Here is a 6,566-nt window from a genome sequence, read left to right as displayed (position 1 = left end):
TGGCAATTTCAATGTATTACCGAGGTCCTCAAAAGGCTGGAAGGGAAGGATTTATGGGGAGGGACCCGAAGTTCTCCCAAATTGCTATCCCCCTCTTTGGCAATGATGCAGGCACCCCAAAAGGAGTTGGAAAACAGACAGGCAAAACTCTTGCTATTCAAAAGTATAGTGGTTTAAATCTTGAAACTAGCTGGAGACCGACTACTCAATGCAAAGAATTACACAAGTGTCATTCCAAAAATGGGATAAAAAGCTTGGGAACAGAGACAGGGGTTTTAATCAATCAGGTCAAAACTCTGTTTATTTCAACCTCATTTCAAACTAAGGGCTCTCTGTGAGAAATTTTTCTCATGCCCAAATAAGAAAAATAAGCTGTAACACATTTTATAGCAAGAAAACAAATACGAAAGATCCCCAGTGAACCACATCACCTGGGAAAAGTGAGGAGAGAGTTAGTGTTCCTGATGCTTGTTAGGAAAAGGAAAACTGCAGAAACTCTCACACTCTTGCAAGCCTTCATGTCAAATTATGAACAAAGCAAAAAAGATTTACGGCTCTGTGGGTCACCTCTAATGACTCTGAGCAGTTTGCTTTTATGATTCTGTGACAACAGAGGAGTAAAAACCTTGAATAAAAAAGTGATTCCCTTGTTTAAACACTATCCCCACCAACTACACAAATTATTTTACACTCATACCAAAGCAACTGACATGCACGGAGATACTTTCATTGAAATAGGACCGTGTTTACTGCTGAAGGTGGCCACCATCTCACAACGAACAACAATTTCACAAACCAGAAGTGAGAAATCTGCTCTTGTCCATGGAGCAGGACAACACGAAGAAACCCCAAAGGTCTCCTGTGTCTACCAGTACAGAGCCAACCCCTCCTGCACAGGTGACACCTCCTGCAAAGGTACTGACCCCACAGTCCCGGAGTACCTCTCACTGATGCAGAAGAGGTTCTCAGTGCACAAGGGCTCTGCCAGATTACACTTGTGAAGACGTACGTGCTTTCTTTGTTCAGGCATTTTGACTTTGCCATTCCCCTGTGACTATCCTCCTCCATCTCTCAGTTTCTACTGCCTCATTTCCTTACACACCTTCTTGGTGAAAATCACCTCCTTCCTCTTCTTTTACAGTAAACACTGAAGGGAAGCGCTATGAGACACCACCTTGGAAAACGAGGCCCCTCAATTTCCTACAGAAGGCAAATGGCACACAGTCTGCAGCAATCCTGCACACACCAACTTCACATGTGGGCTACAGCTGAAGCTCACTGCCAGTCCACCAAGGCTTTGATGCAAGGCAGCATAGTACCATGCTAGCCAGTGTCTTTGTTCTTCCTCAGCAGGCTTCACCAAACAAATTTTGTAATAATAATTTCCTGCATCAATAGTTGTAGCTTCTTGGGTTGTGAAGCCTGTTATCTTGTATTACCTCTGCCCCCTCCTGATTTCAAACAGATTTTGAAGGAGCCTTACAGCTCTGGGACAAAAGGAAAATGATATTGCTTTATGGTTTGAGCCATTTGACTTGTGAGTGTACCATGAGGCTGCAGCCTCAGTGAATCTCGACTCTAGATGAGAGAATATGATGACGGTTGGCAGCTAAGGCAGAGAGCTCTGAGAGGATGGGGCTGGTGGGTATATGGGAAATGGTGTTTGGCTACAGCTCTAGGATGTGCTGGTGGGTGCCATGCCTTGATTTATGTGTCCAGGATAAAGGGCAGCTGGCAAATGACTTCGAAATTATTTTGCTCTCTGTTAACACTTCCCAGGAAGGGCTGGACTAAACACTGCTGTGGAGACCATTAAACTATTGTTATTTTAAATCAGGTCCATCAGAGGAGACAATAGTGTCTCTCCTCGGTAAGGGCCTGTTCTGTGTTATTAGGAATGTAAAGTACTAGTTAAAATTTTCATTACCTATCTACCAACACTTCACTATGGTCCCAATAATTGGACTCATTTGCAGTGTTTTTTCTTTTGTGTTCTACTTTTTGGATATTGCCAAGGTTACCTTGCATAAATAAATCACTCGAGTGCACCTGTATCTATAAAGCAGAGTCCTTCTTCACTGTTTTGGGGCTTCTGATACGTTTTGCTGATTGTTCTGAAGCAAAAGTAAATCAAGCAGAAGTAAATCATGGCATATTAGGTTGTTTGGTTTTGATTATGCAAAATTGAACAAAATTGTCAACCTGTCATCCCATAAAGCCCAGAGGACAGCTGGCCTTTCTGCTGTTCGATGGAAACTGGGATTAAACCTCAGTAGAACTTTGTTGAGCATAATCATGTATTATATCAAAGGAAGCAGGGAAGAAGCTCTCTCAAAACAGGATTAAGGGATTGCCAGGCAGAATTCTTTCCAAAGTGAGATTTTATCTGTGCTTTTCATGCTCTACAAGACACCTTTTCTGTCACATTTTTCCAAGAAAGAGCAGTCTGTATTCACTGTTTGTGCGTCTACAGCACCGATGGGGTTTTAGTTACAGAAGAAGATAAAAGATGGTGCCAGCTGTACCCATTTCACCGTTTTCTGAACTACCTGTGTGACAAGTAACACAGAACAATAACACATGTCAGTTTTTGCTACAAAGAACCTTTGAAATTCTGAAAGGATCTGGAAATTTATATTCATGTTGTCTTAAGAAAATTTTTTATTAATTTCTACAAAAGGAAGCCTGGTGGTTTTAAACAAGCTAAACCAGTTAGATATGTGGTTTCTGATTTGTTTTTTTTCCCTGTTAAATTAACTTTCTGCTGAAAAGTACAGTAGGCTTAGGCTTGTATTACAGTGTGTAACTTGAACTTTCCCATGTTTTCCAACCATTTGACCGAATTAGCATGGGCATCTGAGCAGTTTTGCCTGAGGTTGCAATAACTCCTGTGACAGAGTTGGTGAATGGAGAAGGGGAGAGCACTGACGTTTTTCTACGCTATTTTGTCAGTTTTTTCCCCCATGCTCCTTCTTGGTGATGCAGCTGTAACCAAACTGAACAGCGAACAGCTGCTTGTGCAGTCCCTGCCAAAGCTGCTGCTGGGCTGCAGTTTGCACTGCAGCTGCCTCCTGCCCTTCCCACTTCTGTCCCTCTGTCTCTTCCTCAGCTCTGCCAGCTGCCCTCTTTTCAAATGTTCAGGTTTTCTTAGTACAACACAAGACAACAACTAGCCTTGTTCTGTTAGTGTCCTGGTTTTAGCTGGGATAGAGTTAATTGTCTTCTTAGTAGCTGGTAAGGTGCTATGTTTTGAGTTCAGTATATGCAAAGAATGTTGGTAACACACCGATGTTTTCAGTTGTTGCTAAGTAGTGTTTAGTCTGAAGGCAAGGATTTTTCAGCTTCTCAAGCCCAGCCAGTGAGAAAGCTGGAGGGGCGCAAGAAGTTGGCACAGGACACAGCCAGGGCAGCTGACCCAAACTGGCCAAAGGGGTATTCCATACCATGGGACGTCACATCTCGTATAGGAACTGGAGGGGGGAACAGCTCGGGGACTAACTGGGTGTCGATTGGCGGGTGCTGAGCAATTGCACTGTGCATCATTTGTACATTCCAATCCTTTTATTATTACTGTTGTCATTTTATTACTGTTATCATTATCATTATTAGTTTCTTCTTTTCTGTTCTATTAAACCGTTCTTATCTCAACCCATGAGTTTTACTTCTTTTCCCAATTCTCTCCCCCATCCCACTGGGTGGGGGGAAGTGAGTGGGCGGCTGCGTGGTGCTTAGTTGCTGGCTGGGCTTAAACCATGACAGTTAGCTACATTAAACTGGAGAAGATCTCATCACTGCATATGCTTATCTAATCTTGTGGTCAGCAGCACCAGCGTGTCATCAGGCTCTGTATTAGACAAGTTAGTTTTACACAGCCACACATACAAACTCGTATATATTTATATGCATGCAGTCTGTTTGTACTCAAGTCACTTCCAAAACCTCCCTGTTCATAGGGCTACAAACTTTGCATTTACAGAAGGCAAATTTCTTGTCTCCTTCAATTAAAAGGCCCTTTTGTTTTCTGAGTGAGTGAGGCTAACTGTCCTTCTCTGTACAGACCATGATGTGATTTTTTGTTCATCTTGTGAGTTGGTAACCAAAATTACATACAGGATACTTGGTGAAACTTCACCTGTGTCTTGATTTCTCCTGGACTTCTGCCTTCTTTTCTCCAACTTACTTCAGTACCACTGCTCATAAAGAGCATTGGATTTACGGGTATCATAATACTTCTCACCTGAACACTGCCTAGTTGTGGTTATAGTGGGGGTCTTGGTTTGGTTTCTGTTCTGTATCACTGAAATGTCTTCCTCCCTTGTGTCAGTGGAAGAATGAGGACAATCCCCTCTTTCTAGGTCACTGTCTCCCAAGGTACGTGACAGGTGGAGCAGGCCATGTACTCCAACATCTAGGTTGGCTCGTCGGCCAGCATTCCTGGGGTTTCATTTCATGACACAGGAAAACAGAGCGATGTTCATTCATGTCCTGCCACTGTCTAGTGTCTTCATTTCTCTTTGCTTCAAAATTATATTATTTGAGGTATTTTACCTATACTGAACATAAATACTCTATGATGTGACTTGACTTGAGTAATGTTACACTTAATTCCGTTTCAGACTTACCTAGAATGTCTGAATCAAAATTGCTTCACTTCAGGGTGTTACTGTTATCTGAACTGTAGCAGATATAAGATAACGTGCTTGTGCTCTGACCTCCCATCGCTGCTTGCTTTTCTAAGTTTGATAGTGAGGAATAGCTAGGAGGGGATCCTCAGTCCCTTGCCTGAAGACCAGAACACCAACTCCGGGGTCTGGAACAGCTGCACTCTGGGAACAGCAGATGCAATCAATATTTCTAAATATTTAACTTGAACAAGAAAATTGCAGGCCTGCTCTCAGCAAACAATGGTGAGCTATAAACAATATGTGGTTTGTTTTTTTATTCAGACAGTTACTCCTTCATTGAAAGTGTCAAACAGCTGTCTACAAGGAATAACAGATGATGTTATGAATGAGGCACTTCCTTTAGTTTCCTTAGAGTCGGTCACTTTCTGTGATGGCCACTTACATTCTTAGTGTAGTTGAAATACTAGACTGTACCGAGGCTGGAAGACTTAATTGCCAAGATGAAAAGGGAGCACACGTTACTGAGGTTTTGAATGGCCGTGGCAGTGTTTCGTCCTAGAGAGGGAAATAACTCTGTGTGTGTCCAAGTGTGCAGCATTCACCCAGTACTAAACTAACCTCAAGTAGTTGGATGTTATTGTTGCATTACTGTTGATTTGGGGAGCAAATCTGTAAATGGCTCTTCTCTCTGTTTGTGGATTCTTAGTACATAATTAACAGAGCATCATGCACGCTAACCTAAATGCTGATCAATCCTCCTAGCTAGTGGTTCTTAAACTAGTGAACTTCTATATAATTAAAGATGTGAAAGTACAACTTCAACTTCTTGCCCTTTTCATCTGCTGTCCCTTCAGGCTGTGCAATGACAAACCTATGTACAATTCCATTTCAAGCTGGAAGGAGGAGTAGGTTTGGACTTGAAATATACTGACGTTCATGACTTCTGTGTGACCTTCAGATTTCCAGAGTTTAGTATCTTGATTCAAGAAGTGCTACTAAAACTCATTTCTGTTCTGTTTAAAATCGGAGAACAGTAAAAGCCTATAGCTAAGCATTCAGGTCAGCCCAAACCAGTATTTTCTGCCAGTGGAACATCTGTTCTCTCCTTCTGTCTGGATCGTGATCAATTCTATCACACACTGCAATACATTATCTTAATATTGTGTTTTACATCTGTAATATTACATCTTTTCATCTTTAACTCTAGTAGTGCATCATGTTGGTAAGACTGGCTCTTGACTTACCTTAAACCTCTGATTGTGAAAATCCCTTGATTTTTCAAATAGATGATATAATTCATAACTGCTGTTTCTCAAGCCAGATACAATTAACAGCCAACTGGATATATACAGTGACCTGGCTCTCCACAGCTAGTTTTACAACTGTCTGATGGCTATAGCTGGTACTTTCCATAGTAGATGATGATTTGTTTGAAGGCTCAAACTGTGAGATGCTGTAATTAAGACAAGTGGAGGATTTGTGGATGGATATCTAAAAAGATTTGGACGATGTATCACAGAAGCTCCTGAAGCGGTGACTTGGGAGAAGAATAAAAATATTACCTACGATATTATTATCTGTCACAAAGTCTCATCAAAATTAAACTGAAGTGTGTCCGACTATTGCTATCTGAATATTTCCTTAAGGTTATAGTAAACATGTTAATTTTTAACATGTTGCAGAAACTTCTTTTTACTTGAGGAGCAGTAACTGACTTGTTCTCATGTTCCCATACACTTATTTGATATTGCCATACTGGGAGCTCCCTTGTACATGGGACTCCCCTATCTACGGCTATGAGCCTGAGTAACGGCCTTGGTCTCCTTTGGTGTGATTTCTGGCTTCTTCCCCTGAAATATCAAGTGTGTACTTAGTATGTGCTAAATATATTAATACAAATATGTGCTCAACTTCTTTTCTTACAGGTGAGAGCTCAGCATC

The 6,566-nt window shown here is 41.6% G+C and overlaps 1 long non-coding RNA gene across 1 annotated transcript in view; it reads right to left on the bottom strand.

Annotated features, from left to right (window-relative positions):
• The window catches only part of LOC142033857 (uncharacterized), a 161,332-nt gene that overhangs the window by 130,932 nt on the left and 23,834 nt on the right, over positions 1–6,566 (bottom strand). The gene's annotated exons all lie outside the window — the stretch shown is intronic.

The sequence above is a fragment of the Buteo buteo genome, chromosome 1 (assembly GCF_964188355.1).
Source record: "Buteo buteo chromosome 1, bButBut1.hap1.1, whole genome shotgun sequence".
Classification (NCBI taxonomy): domain Eukaryota; kingdom Metazoa; phylum Chordata; class Aves; order Accipitriformes; family Accipitridae; genus Buteo; species Buteo buteo.
Note: the sequence above shows the minus strand (reverse complement) of the source record. Positions and strands in the feature narration are given on the sequence as shown.